Source organism: Pinus tabuliformis, chromosome 7 (assembly GCF_031772625.1).
Source record: "Pinus tabuliformis cultivar Carrire ecotype Pingquan chromosome 7, CPIR1, whole genome shotgun sequence".
NCBI lineage: Eukaryota > Viridiplantae > Streptophyta > Pinopsida > Pinales > Pinaceae > Pinus > Pinus tabuliformis.
In genome coordinates, this window is record NC_142293.1 from 1639166405 (window position 1) to 1639181418 (window position 15014).

Consider the following 15014-nt stretch of genomic DNA (forward strand, 5'->3'; position numbering starts at 1 on the left):
TTATGCAATGGTAATGTTGTTGGAATAGAACTATGAGGAAGGACAACCAAGACCTCTTAAGTTAGGAGCCTCTTCTCTTGCTTTCTATACATCACATATTGCTGCTCTTTAGTTTCTCTTCTTGAGGACAGTACTGTGGGGAAGGACAACCAGGACCTCCCGAATTGGGAGCCTCTTCCTTTGCTTGCTGCATCTTGAACTAGAAACTTTTTAGTTTTAGAAGTTATTTGTAATATGCATTTCCATTCTTTATTTCCATTCTAAACAAACCTCCTACAACAGTCTCATCTGAGGTTCCATATATTTTTATTTGCTTCTAAGTTTTACGAAACCCCTGGGTTGACAATTAAATAATAGGGATTTAACAGACAATTAAATCACCCAACCTTTTGGCGGCAACGAAAGCAAACTTAGATGTAAATAAGTTAGAATGATTGTTTAGGAAACATTTTATTTTAATGTCATTTTCATTTGGGGTTAGATGTATTTAGGCATTTTTCATTTAAGTTTATTTGCATTTGCATATATAAAGCATAGAACATTAAAATCAAGAACCCTCATTCATTAAAAAACAAAAACAAAAAAACAAAAAAAAAGATCTGAAGAGCTTCGTGCTATGATAGTTGAAAAAAAAAACCTAAAGATCATGTCCAAGAACTCAAATAGGGTTTAATTTTCAAACTTGGATATGAGTCTAATCATGATCTTGTTGCGCAAATGGATGCATTGGAAATTATTTTATACTTAAGAGAATGTTTGATTTATTTTTCAATAGAATAGAACTAACAAATAAAAAAATAAGTTTTGTGATTTTTAGAATAAATTTGAAATTTTGTGGTGCAGTAAGAATCACCCATTTATTAACCCTTGTAGAAAAAATTTGCAATAAAACAAACGATTGTAAACTAGGAGCACAAGCGAAAATGGAAGAATGATAGTTTCAGGTAAGAGATCGATTCTTTTCATTTTATGTTTTGCATCCAAATTTTTAAAAGAGATGAATCAACTAATAAAAACTTAAGCATGCTCTCCTCCTGCGCATGACCTGGAGGATAAAAAAATAAAAAAATAAATAATTCATGTTAGTATATCTTTTGTTAAAAAAATTGATTATTCTCTTTCATTATTTGTTTCTTTTAATATATATATAATTTTAAAATGGAACATAAAAAAAATTAATGTTATATATATATATATTAAAAATGAATGGAACACATGTAAATTAAAAAACAAAAGAGATTTTCTTATTTAAACAAATTTGAAAAAAAAAAATTAAAACACAAAACGAAAACAACATTAAAAAAAACAAAGAGATAATAAAAATAAATAAAAACAAATAAAAACACAAAAACGAAAATGAGAATAAAGCAAATTTAAACAAATAAAAAATTGCATGGAAGCCAACAAAAAGAAATTGTTGCAAATGTTATGTGTGATTTTGAAAAAATGAAAGATAGTTGTGCATTCTCCTAATTTATTAAAAAAAAATAAAAAATCACCCAGCAGTTTCTTGAGAAAAGGACAAATTCCCAGAGGTTAAAAATGTCATTTTTAAAACGCATTTTGTGACCAAATGAAAACGAATATAAAAAATCTAAAACATGGGCGTTTCTCAGAACGGGGTGAGTTATGTTTAACGCATGATATTTCTTCAAAATTCGTAATCGATTGAGAGATTTTCAGGGTTCTTTGGAGCCTTATTTGCAAGGTTGCGTGAAAAAGAAAGGGTTTTCAATTAAATGAAGTCAGTAGCCAAGGCCAAGGCCACGACCATCCAACGACCCAGCCACAGAGCCATGGACAGCCACCCAGCAGCGTTGCCAAGCTGCATAGAAAAAAATAATCAATAATTAAAAGAAAATAATAATAATAATTAAATAAAAAAAACAAATATTAACAAAAAAATCTTACTGTAGAAAATTTTAGAAATGATATTTTCTCCATGCTTACAACCTGCAACAAAAAATATATAAAAAAAATCATTAACATTTCCCAAGCTTTTATAGAATAAAAATGGGTTTAAAAAATCCACAAAAAGAAGTTTATGAAGGTGCTAGGATAATTTTTTTCGCTCTGCAACTCTTCCTGGGCGCGCATCAGGCAAGCAGAAGACCTATTCAGCGCGGCGTTGGTTGGCAGCGACCTGCGGATCTGCTGAAATCGGCAACGCCCTCGCATGGGGGCCCCGTCTACGACCTAACTCGGGCTGGTTTCATCCTTGAGGACGATCTCAGACATGGAACAGGGCGATGGCTCTGAAACCCCATCAGAACTGGAAGCATTCAGGTCTCTGGTAGCAGCCTCAGGAAAACGTCAGCCTTCCGGACCTCAGCTCAAGTTTGTTAAAAAACTGGGAAGTATTCCAACGGTGTCTTTGCCGGTGGAAGACACATGCAGATCAACACTGAATCTCGCCGAAAGAGGACTAATTGGTCAATTTACAAGGTTATGGCCCTCCCCGAAAGGAGTTGAAGAGTGGGTAAAGCGCAACTGGATCCCCCTGGTCAAAGAAGGAATAAAAGGTCATTTCGTCGGCAACGGTTTTTTGGTGTTTGTGTTCGAAAATGCAGAAGATAGAAGTCTGATCTTCAGAAATGGGCCATATTTTATGGGCCCTCAAGGACTGTACCTGAATAAATGGTCCCCCGACTTCGACCCATCCCAAGATGTGCCCACGGCAGTGCCAGTCTGGGTGCGCCTTCCTCACCTTCCCCTCCACTGCTGGAGCCAGAAATCGCTGCAATCTATTGGAAATGCACTTGGCAGATATATAGATCAGGCGCCAAGGAAGGATCAATACTCCTGTGCGAGAATCTGCGTAGAGGTTGACCTAGAAATCGGGCTGCCTGAAGCCATCAAGCTCTCGGTGGCAGACTGGACGCATATCCAAGAACTAGACTACGAGCAGCTTCCATTCAAATGTCGATACTGCCACGAATACAGACACTTCGCAAGATATTGTAAGAAGAAAAACGAGGAAACCACAGAGAGAGAAAAAGGAGAGCAATGGAAGCAAGTAAAGAAAGCAGCAAATAATAGGCAGAACAACAAAAACAAAGGCAAGGAGACAGGGAACAAATCAGGACAAGAAACTGAAAGTCAACAAAATGTCGGGAGCAAGGAAGTCACCAGTGCAGTGGAGGACAAAAACCCTTTCGAATCTCTCACACCACCCTCAGAGCCTCTGGAGAAAGAGCAAGAAGATCCACCCCAGCTCAAAGACAGCGATTTCCAAGATCCAGGTAACACATCAAATCTGAATCCAAGCAATAACTCTTCTCCTTCATACGCAGACATAATTAAGCAGAAGAAGAAAAAGATAGAAAATGTTGGCTCCTCGGATGATGAAGAAAGGCCATCCAAGCGAGCTGGAAGGAGATCAAACAAGGAAGTAAGGGAAGAAGAATCAGAAAAGAAAAAAACCCTAGGAAGTCAAGCTACTATAGAAATGACTCTGGGAAGGAATATCAGGCCAAGGGCGTCCAAGGGAGGAGGCCCCACACCAACAAGCTGTAAATGATGAACCTGAACCTGGTATCTTGGAACTGCAGGGGTCTGGGAAACCCCACTAAGGCAGAGGCCATCAAAGATTTAATGAAAATGGAACCCATAGACGTACTCATGCTCCAAGAGACCAAAATAGAAGGGGAGACCCTTCTAAATACCAGCAACACTAAATGGAAATTTGATTCAGGGAAGGTAATCAGTGCAAGAGGCTCGGCTGGAGGAATAGGCACATTCTGGTCAAAGAACCTATTCACTCTTGGCAGACTACACGAGACCCAACATTGGATATATACAGAACTATGGCACACAACAGGCAAAGTTAAACTAGATTTGTTTAATATGTATGTCCCGGTGCATTATGAGGAGAAAAAAGAGTGCTGGAAGACCCTATCAGATTACATAGAGCAATGCAGCCCTACGAATATAATCATAGGAGGAGACCTGAATATAATCCTAGATCCAAAAGAAAAACGAGGTGGATCCTCTACAAGAGACCCCTTCCTCCCCACTGTGGAAAATCTCATCCAGTCATGGGACTTGGTTGACTTTAAGCCGGTGAAAGGAGCATACACTTGGACAAATAATAGAACAGGGGAACACCACATTTCAGCAAGGTTAGATAGATTCCTCGCCAGCAGCGCAATTATGATGGACAATAGAATAGTCTTCTCTAAGATCCTGCCAAAACTAACATCGGACCACAAGCCAATTCTCCTACGCATAAAGGAGGAAGAAGACCTCGGTCCTCTCCCATTCAGATTCAGTCCTCTCTGGGTCAAAAGAGAGGGGTTTCTTGAAACTGTACAAACAGCTTGGGAAAAAGATATCTTAGGCTCCCCAAGCTATGTGTGGGAGAAAAAAATTAAGAACACCAAAAAGGCACTCAAAGAATGGATAAAGAAAGACACCAACTCCCCCACCAGCCAGAGGAAAGAAGCAACAAAATAGCTGGAAAAACTTCAATTGGGGTTGGAAGAGAAAGCCATTTCAACCAAAGATCTAGACAAAGAAAAATATGCCCAAAGGAAAGCATACAACTCCTTTAGAAATGAGGAGGAATTCTGGCGATTAAAATCCCGCAGCCTCTCAAAGTAGGGGATAGGAACACTACATATTTCCATAGACAATACAGGGCCTGGATCTCACGAAACCACATTGCAGAAATTACTACTTCCAGTGGACAGGTATGTAGAGGATTTGAACAAATCAAGGAGGCAGCAGTTAAACATTTCCAAAATCTTCTCAGCGCTGGAAAAGATGGGAGCGAGGAGGACATAGAAGAATTCCTCACAAATATTCCCCAGCTAGTAAGTTCAGATGACAATGAAACACTTTTAAGGCCAGCCTCAGAAGAAGAAATATCAAACATAGTCTGGTCCATGGAGCCAGATAAAGCCCCCGGGCCCGATGGATTTTCAATCCACTTTTACAGAATATGCTGGGAGATAATCAAAACTGATCTCATGAGAATGGTTCAAGGTTTCATGAGGAAGGCAAAAGTCGGAGGCGGCATAAACTCAACTTTCCTCGCTCTAATTCCAAAGGAAGCCAATCCAGGCACATTCGATAGATACAGACCTATCTCATTATGCAACTCATCCTACAAGATACTGGCCAAGTTGATGGCAAATAGAATCAAACCATTACTTCAAAAATTAATTACTTCAGCTCAAGGAGGTTTTGTGAAAGGACGTCACATCCTGGACAATGTCATCCAAGTGCAGGAAGCTCTGCATTCAAGTCAGCTGCGTAAAGAACAAGGTATGTTAATCAAACTGGACATGTGCAATGCTTTTGATAGAGTAAATAGATCTTTTTTATACAGGGTTCTATCAGCTTTTGGCTTCAACCAGAACTTCATTAATTTAATTAAAGCCTGCCTGGAGAAGATATGGATAGCACCAATGATAAATGGCAGACCTGCAAACTTCTTCCCAGCCACAAGGGGCCTGAGACAGGGTTGTCCCCTCTCACCCTTCCTCTACATTCTGATGGCTGACTCTTTAAGTAGAAAGTTAACTATGGAAAAACAAAAAGGCAGTATACCAGGGATCAGAATAGAGAAAGGCATAGAACCAATGAACCATGCATTATTCGCTGATGACTCGCTCTTGCTGGGGGGGGCCTCCTCAAGAATAGCATCAGCCTTCAAAACCATTTTACAGAAGTTTTGCAGCATCACGGGCGCACTAGTAAGTGAAAAGAAAAGTGCAGTCTATGGCTGGAACATAGACCAACACTCAATTGGGAAAATTGCAGAAGACTTGGGATACAAAGGGCACGCAGAATGGGAAAGAATCAAATATTTGGGTCTTCCTATAATGCTGGGCTCAAATAGAAACCACCTGTGGGAGGAAGTAATATCAAAATACAAGAAGAGGATAGCAGCGTGGGAAGGCTTCTGGTTATCCACAGGAGGCAAACTCATCTTAATTAAATCTGTCCTCTCAGCACTGCCAACATTTCAAGCGGCTCTAATGATGGCACCCAAACACATTTCCGATCAAATCTCCAGGTATATATGCAATTTTTTGTGGAATGGTGGGTGAGGGAATAGCAACCGATTCCATCTAATCAAATGGGATATAGTAAAAAGGCAGATGGCGGAAGGAGGCCTTCAGGTGTGCGAACCTGGGTATGCAAACGTGGCCCTGGGATGCAAATTGCTATGGCAATTATGCGTGGAGCCCAACCATCCTGTAAGCCAGATCCTTAATAAGAAATACCTTAAGAAATGATCCATCATGAATTATAAACTGGAGAAGCACCCAAAAGGCACGCAGGCCTGGAAACTGTGCGCCAAAGGAATAGAGTTTTTCAGAAGTCAATTATACCGTATTCCGAGTAATGGGAAGAAAACTAATTTATGGAAAGACTGCATAATGGGACATCAGCCGCTAAACCAAAAAATTGAGATCGCCGAGATCAGAGATTGGCTCCGAGCAAGAGGTATCAAAAAAATAGAGGATTTATCAGAATGGGACAGTAAAGGCAATTGGTTGAGATGGAAATGGCCCAGAATTCTAGAACAATTAAAAAATCAGCTCGCTGTCCTCATTGAAGAAATCGCTGATTTTGCTCCAGTCCACATTGATGAGGAAGACATTTGGGGCTGGGGCAAGAATGGAGTATATACAGCAAACCAGGGATATCATTGTTTGGAAGCAGATTTGGGACAGCTTCAGCATCCCAAAAATCAACTTCTTTTTTTGGACTTTATTTCATAACAAAATCCTCACAGGAGAAAAATCTGTGCAAAAGGGGTATAGCAGGGCCAAACAGATGCATACTTTGCAAAAGAGATATGGAAACAGCAAACCATATGTTCATAATGTGTGATTTCGCGAAGGAGGTATGGTCCATCTTCTTTTCCGGACTAAATGTGAGTGCCCCTTCTCAAAGTATGATAGTCTCCATGTTTACATCCTGGAATGACAGCTACCCTCACCGAATTGTCAACAAATCAATTTGGCACAAAGTATGGACAGCTGCGCCTAAATATGTTTGCTGGAAAATTTGGTTAGCCCGGAACGAGACCATCTTTAATAACATTGAGCTACCAGCTGTGAAAGTGGTAGAACAGGCAAAGAAGCTTCTCCTAGAAACTCTCAATCATCACACTGCAAAGGAAGACAATTCACTAAGAAGAGAAGAAAGCACGTGGTTGGAAGACTACACAGGAAAAGACAGACATCAAGCAATTAAACGACCAATCCACAAGGAAAGATGGCAGATCCGTGAAACTGAAGACAACTTCCAAAAGTGGTGGAAATCCCAGGACATATGCACCATTTTCTTTGATGGAGCCTCAAAAGGCAATCCAGGGAGGTCAGGAGCAGGAGGTGTGATCTTCTACCGGAATGGGAAAAAAGATGAATTCAGTTGGGGCCTGGGAGTGAAAACAAACAACCAAGCTGAAATACTTAGTCTCTGGAAAGCTTGCCAAATTGCAAGTAAAGAAAATCCAAAGGAAATCTTAATAATAGGAGACTCAGAATTGCTGATAAAAACAATGGTAAAAAAGGAAAAGCTCAAGGATCCGGCACTGAACAAGCAGCTAGCAAGAGTAAACAGAATATTGAAAGACCTCCATCTGGTTCAAATATATCACATTCTTAGAGGATTAAACAAAGACGCAGACAGATTGGCAAATATAGGATGCTCTCTTCAGGAAGGAATGATCAGCATAAATGCAGGAACTCCAACTAAGGCAAACATTCCTTAAGTGAAAAAGTGTTGTAATCATCAATGAAAATTGTAATGGTCGTTCAGGCTATGCCCGATCAGCTTTCTATCAATAAAAATTAATCGTTTCAGTTAAAAAAAAAATCCACAAAAAGGATGAATTCAAAAGATACGAAAAATGATTTGGAAAATATTTTGGAATCATATTTTCATAAAAATCTTTTTATTTTTAGAATAATTAAAATTCCATTAAATTCATAAATGTGATTTGTGATTTGTGATTTATTGTTAAGTCGTTCAAATTGCATAATGGAGGTTATGAGTTTTACTTTTGTGGGGATTGGAATTTGTTAATTATTCTACAATTTTGACACAACATTAATTAAACAACAAATTTGCCTCCATATGGCAGCACAACACTGGCCAATATTTCACATTCATCGCCACATCATCAGTGAAACAATCAACATTTCACATCATCCATTTGCCATATCACCCACTACCACATCACTATTACACAGTTACCCTCCATCTGCCAGCTCATTTTTCAACACTGAAAATTGATCAAGAAGAAGAGCGATAAAGGTGATTCATCTACAGGATTATTGTTTTGCAAAATCCCTTGAAGATAATCCTGTAGATGGAAGATTGAATCCTGTAGATATGCGTTTTCGTTTCATAAAATATTTTTATATGATCATGTTTCTTTGAGTCTTGCAGGTACAAAAGCCAATGACATCACAAACTGGAAAATTTTATGTCATGGCTCAGCCAAAGAAAATAGACAAGATTTTTAGATGCAGGAAGGGCGCAATCCTGCAACTGAGAAACCTTATGACAATCTTCACTGTTTCACCCAAATTTCAAATAAGCACAACTTTCTCATACGACATCAGATTTCAACGATTCAAGCGTTGTTGGAAAGATCTCAACGAGATCTACATAATGAGAAAGATATCATTAGAATTTGAAACATTTAAAGAATGAATAAATTTCTGACAAGATATAACAGGTAAAATGAGGCACTAGTTTTGACATAGGTATAAATTCTTTCGGTTTTTCTTTCATGAATTTGTTTTATTAGTACCAATTCTCAATTTTTTTTGTAAATTTCATAAATAGAGAGATTGATCACCTCTCTCTTATGATAAACTTACATTTCATTGCAGAAAAAGTACTAAGTTTTTGCAGGTTCTAGGAAGATAAACAAATGACCACAAGCAAACATTGTCTTTTAAAGACCCCATTTCAAGCATAATGACATGATTTTGGGTAAGTCAAGGGGGAGAATGTCATCATATCTATCAAATCAATGAAAAGCCTATCAAATACCACATTTATTTCACAAGAAAATGATCAAAGCAGCAAGAAAGATGAAACATTAATGCATGAGCACATGATGTCAGATCAGGTCCATCACTTGCAAGCCTTTCAGATGCCAGTGTCTCCATTGCATCCATGCTTCTTCAGTGAATAAAACATTCACCTCATTTCCCTTTACATTCATCATTGTATTCCTCCTTTTTCAGTAAATAAAACCTTCATTGCATTCTCACTTTTTCAGTCAATAAATTTTCCTTCACAATCATTTTCCTGCCTCACTTTCACTAACCTATAGCCATCAATAAAAACATTCAACTCCTCTAAAAAGCTGATTCATTCCATTTCCTTTTCATTTTTCCAAATAAACCTTAATCCATTGCAAAATTTATCATCCATAATCCTTCAAAATTATTGTTTCATGCTCGAGTTAGATGATGGAGGATTCATTAAGGCCTCCCTTCTAACAAGTCTTGGCCTTTCGACATAAGCACATTATCTAGGTTCAAGGCTAGAGTCCTTAGTAGTACCTCAAGGCTTGTATGCCTTAATGATAGGCTCTCTTGCCAACAATCATGGGAATACACCAATGCCCCTTGATCGTTGGATCTTGCAAGTGGCTCGACATCAGCTCATCTACTCGCCCTTCACAAGATGTACTTAGGTACCTTGGCACTCATTAACATTAATGGTGAGTTGCTTCGCATTAGTTAACGACATGCACCAGTGGTCGATAATCCAATGACTTCTCTTCATGCTCGACATTGACACATTTATTCGCATGATTAGAATTGTACCATCAGGTGTTGTAACGATTGAAGACTATATCATTTTAACAATTTGTAGTAGATCAATTTGTTATAGTAGCAATAAAGATTCAAACCTTGTCATCAGCGAAGAGAACACATAAGAAGATCCAAATTCCTTTGTTTACATACTCCATGATCCAACAACATCAGCAACCACACTCTTCAGAATCCACAACTCATGTACATTGAGGGTAAGTGAAGGTATGTGGTTTTCTAATTTTTAGTCATGCAATTCCTTAAAATGCTTAAAATTGTAACTTTGGAAAGTTCCTCACTTCCTTTTTCACATTTTCATATCTCTATTTGGATGGGGGAATTCATGTTCATACCCCATATTTACATTTCATGATATATATCACATTCGTATTCCATTATTACCTTTCATATGTCATATATGTCCTTTATAGACATGACATCCTAACTAACATACTTTTCCAAACAACTACTATTGCATTATGATTCAAAATGTTACATGTTTTGCAAATGATGATCATAGAATGAATGGTTGATTAAATGTTTTCAAAGTCTTTTGATGCAACACAAAAATAGCAAAAATATTGTTACACAAGAACCAATACTAATAAAAGTTGGTTGTCACACAAGAACCAACCAAATTAATATGTTGCAATCAAATATTTTTGAAAATGACACTTTGCAAAAGGAACAAAGTTATCAAATGATTATGCGAAGATGAAAGAAGAATTAACATCACCAAAGTTCATATAAAAGGAAGACAATTAAAAATATCAAATTATGATTAAAGTAAATCAATGCAATAGATTGCATGAGGACATGAAATAACTTATGTTGGGGGTATGTTGGGCCGCCAAATTAGCATACACTTTCACTCCATTTTCACCTTTATCCTCATTTTGTCACCTCATTTCATCACATTATCATTATATTTCCATTACCATATGAGTTCATATTTTCATTTTCCAAAGTTATTTATTTTATGTATTTAAAGTGGATTTATGATTAAAAGTTAGAAAAACAACATGTATTTGCTTATACCTAAAGGTGGAATGATTTTGGTGATATGTGTAGGTGATTTGGAAGGTTCCAAGACACTCTTATGTGGCCTCCAAGACTCAAATTCGAATTCTCTTGAATATTTGAAGGATATTTGGGACAGGGGTCAAGCATATCTCATGGAGAAAAATCATGGATAAAGGAATATGTGTCTCATATTGGTTGTAACCATATGAAGAATTTGTGGATCTAGGAGGGATTTGTGGATCTCCATTAATGAGTTGGTTTCTTATGTTTTCGTATAAATAGGAGTACCTCATCCATTCCAAAGGGAGGATTGTTGGAGTATGTATCCTAACTTATGATGGAATAGAATAAAGTTTTCTTTCTACAATTTTAGATATAAATTGTCTTAATGTAGTATATGAATTTATGGAATAGTTTGTCACTTTGTTCTTAAGAGAATTGAGCTCACTCTAAAATGATCAAAGAAACATTTTATTTCATTATAGATTTTATTTTCATTTAATTACTTAGATGTTTGAAGATTTTTCATTATTAATGAATGAATTTTAGTTTAAATCTTATCAGCATATGAAAGGACAAACAAAGGTCTAAGTTAGGCACTCTTCCATTTGATATGAGTAATAATTGAAATTCATTCTCTTTTTCTAGTTTCAAGTTATTTATGAATTCTTGATTTTTTATGCTTATGAATGAGTTTTAGTTGAGTTCTAATCAGCATATGAGGGAACAACCAAGAGTCTAAGTTAGGCTCTCCTTCTATTTGGTCGGAACAATAATTAAAGTTCATTTTCTTTTCTTTATTTCAAGTTATTTTTTAGTTTATGCAATGGTAATGTTGTTGGAATAGAACTATGAGTAAGGACAACCAGAACTTCCTAAGCTAGGAGCCTCTTCTCTTGCTTTCTATACATCACATACTACTGCTCTTTAGTTTCTCTTCTTGAGGACAGTATTGTGGGGAAGGACAACCAGGACCTCCCGAATTGGGACCCTCTTCCTTTTCTTGTTGCATATGCATTTCCATTCTAAACAAGCCTCCTACAACAGTCTCATCTGAGGTCCCATATATTTTGGTTTGCTTCTAAGTTTTAAAAAACCCCCAGGTTGACAATTAAATAATAGGGATTTAACAGACAATTAAATCACCCAACATGCAGTAAGAAGATGGACTTGTCGAAAGTCAAGTGTTTTTACTGTCATGAGCATGGGCACTATTCCACGAATTGCCCACAGAAGAAAGCAAGCAAGAAGGAGCTTGCAGTAGCTACAGCAGGTGAAGCTCTAGCTTCACAATTCGAGCTTGATTTCACTCTCATTGCATGCATGGCCAACAATGTCATAGGAGGCGTGTGGTATCTTGACAATGGTGCCTCGTTCCATATGATGGGGAACAAATATCTCTTTAGTGATTTTGAGGAGAAAGACCTCAAGCAGAGCATAGAGTTTGGAGATGACGTGAAGTATAGAGCTACCGGGATCAGTACAGTTACCTTTCAAAGGGATTTTGGCTCCCCTCAGAATCACGTATGTGATGTATGTTCCAGGTCTAAAAAAGAATCCTGTTCCAATCATGGTATTGGAAGACTGTGGCTATGATGTGATTTTTAGTCAATGAAAGGTTTTCCTTAGACACATCACCACAGGACAAGTGAAATAGATTGTTGCACAAGTCAAGAACTTGTATGATCTTGGGGTACAAGATGCATGCAAAGTCTTGAGGAGCAAGGAAAAGGTTAGAGAATTGGTGGTTGAGAGGGAGATTGAATTACCTATCAACATGCAGCCCCAGAAGAAGCCTTAGAAGCAGTCTTAGACAATTGTGGAGCAGCCACAATTGGAGAAGCAGAGAGGAGACCGAGTGGAGACATCCACTCAAGAAGAGACCTCTAGTAGGGGGAAATTTCCGGCCAGGTGGGAAGAGGGAGCACATGCAGCCATACCTTCAGGTGAAAGGTGGGGAGATGTAAAGTGATAGTCCCAAGAGGGAAGAAATTGGGCAAGGTCCATTGAGAGGTTTTATCTCTTGGACCATACCTTGCTACGGAAGCCCAGAGTACATATTAGCAAGATGGATCAGTGGTGGTTGATGCAGTCAGAGACCATAGTGACAGAGGCTAGAGCAGTCAGATACTAGAGAGCGCAGAGCAACGTTGAAAACAATGCAAAAGGGCAGAGTCAACAGAAGCGTAGAGTCTTCAGTCGACATAGGAAGAGCTAGTAGCAGTCAGAGACTTTGATGATAGATGCATCATACTAATTTAGGTTGGATGCTTTTTTCAGTTTCAAGAGTTGTTGTAGCAACAACACTAGAGAGAAGTGTTGCATGCAGAACATTCTAAAGGTTAAGGATAAGGATAGAGTTTAATTCCTTTCTTGTTGAGAGGGAGTGTTGAAAATAACAACAAGAAATGTTAAAAATGGCATCTAGAAATTCCAATTTAATTTGTCCTTGAATTAAATAGTAATTCTTTTCTCAACCTGTTTTAGTTAACTAAGTTAAGTTGACTTAGTTAGCTTAGGAATTTCGAGTTGTAGTCATGTATATTTTATCCCTAAATTTTAGGGGTCTAGGATGAGTTTATTTGAGTTGTAATTAGATAACTTAGTTTGACTAAGTTATGGTCAGTTAAACTAGTTCTAACTGTTTGTGGAACTAATAGAGGTCTAGTAGTGAGTTGGTGCACTGGTGCATCCTCAGTGCTACTCCAGCTAACTAAAGATTCCCTCATGAGAAACTCATGCATGTCAGTTCAGAGAAAGACCCAGTTGAGACTAGAGTGCAACGACAATGTACTATCAGATGTAGAATGATCTAAGTTGTACAGGTCACGCATGCAATCAAAAGAGGACCTAGATTTGGATTGCGTAGTTATGGAGGAAGGATTTCTCAATTAAATATGGGATGAGAATCACAGGAATTGCGCAAGGAAATAGGGGCCCAAAAGGAAGCAAAAATTGGCTAAGTGTTGGTCAGTGCAAGCTTGTGATGCAGAGGGTTGATCATACTTGTGCAGGAATTGTTTTAGTGAGAACGAGCTTTGTATTATCACTCAGATTTCTGATTAATGCAATAGATAGTTGGGATTTTGAGCAGTGGCTTTCCCTAGAGAAAAAATGTGTTATGTGTCTTTGATGATCTTCCTCTTGTCGATTAGTGTTTTCATCGATCTATTGGTTTCCACTGTTTAAAGGGTAGAGTAGATTCTTGTCTTGTGTTTTAGTATATTACGTGAGCTGTGAATATACAGGAAAATCTACACATTGCATGTTTGTTGTCTCTTGAGAATTTGAATTTGAATGTCATGGTTTTTCTTATTGCACTAAATTTTACAACAATAGCAAAGGAAAATAAAGGAAAGTGTATTAAAGCTCTTATATTGAATAGGCATCAACAACAAATGGAGTGCATTGTCTATATCTTCTCTATAGAATTGAAATTTTCCCTTTATCGCTTATCATAAGTTACATTGGATAATTTCCCTTGATGTCGAGAGAAGACTATGGAATATATACATGGATTCGATGGTGTGTTAGAAAAGCCCCATGGTTTGTGTGGGTGTTTACTTAGCTCACTAGTTGGAAAAAATTAATGCAAAGCAAAATAGTCATGGATTTATCATTGGGACACTTAAGTAAAGAAAAGTAAAGGTATTAATGGAGCATCATCATGGACATGTTGAATCGTACACTATCATCATGATTCACACAATTGATTTGGGTATGCACATATATCATATTGCCACCTTCCTTTCATGTATTTAAAAGGGTGTAACATCCAGAGCAAATTGGAGTCAAAGTTAATTATACAATTTAATTAAATAATATTCAAACTTAATTATACAATTTATGTTTTCTTTGTTCTATGCTTGGGTTTCGGAGTTAATAAAGAAGGAATTAAAAGTTTTTCCTTTCATAGTGGAAGAACTAGACAACAACATAAGAACTTATTGTTAATTTTGAAAAAAACATATTGCCAAACTTGAATTATGCAATGATAAAGGGCAGGTGTAGGGTGAAGCTTTGGGGATGGAATTGGGGGTAAGCATTGTCATGGACTAGAACTTGGTGGAGGTATAGGTAGAGGAGGAGATGTATAATTTGGAATCTCATAAAAATATAATTTTACATTTATTATTCATAATTATTTATGAGAATCTGATACAAAGGAAAATAAAAACATAATTCCAACATTAC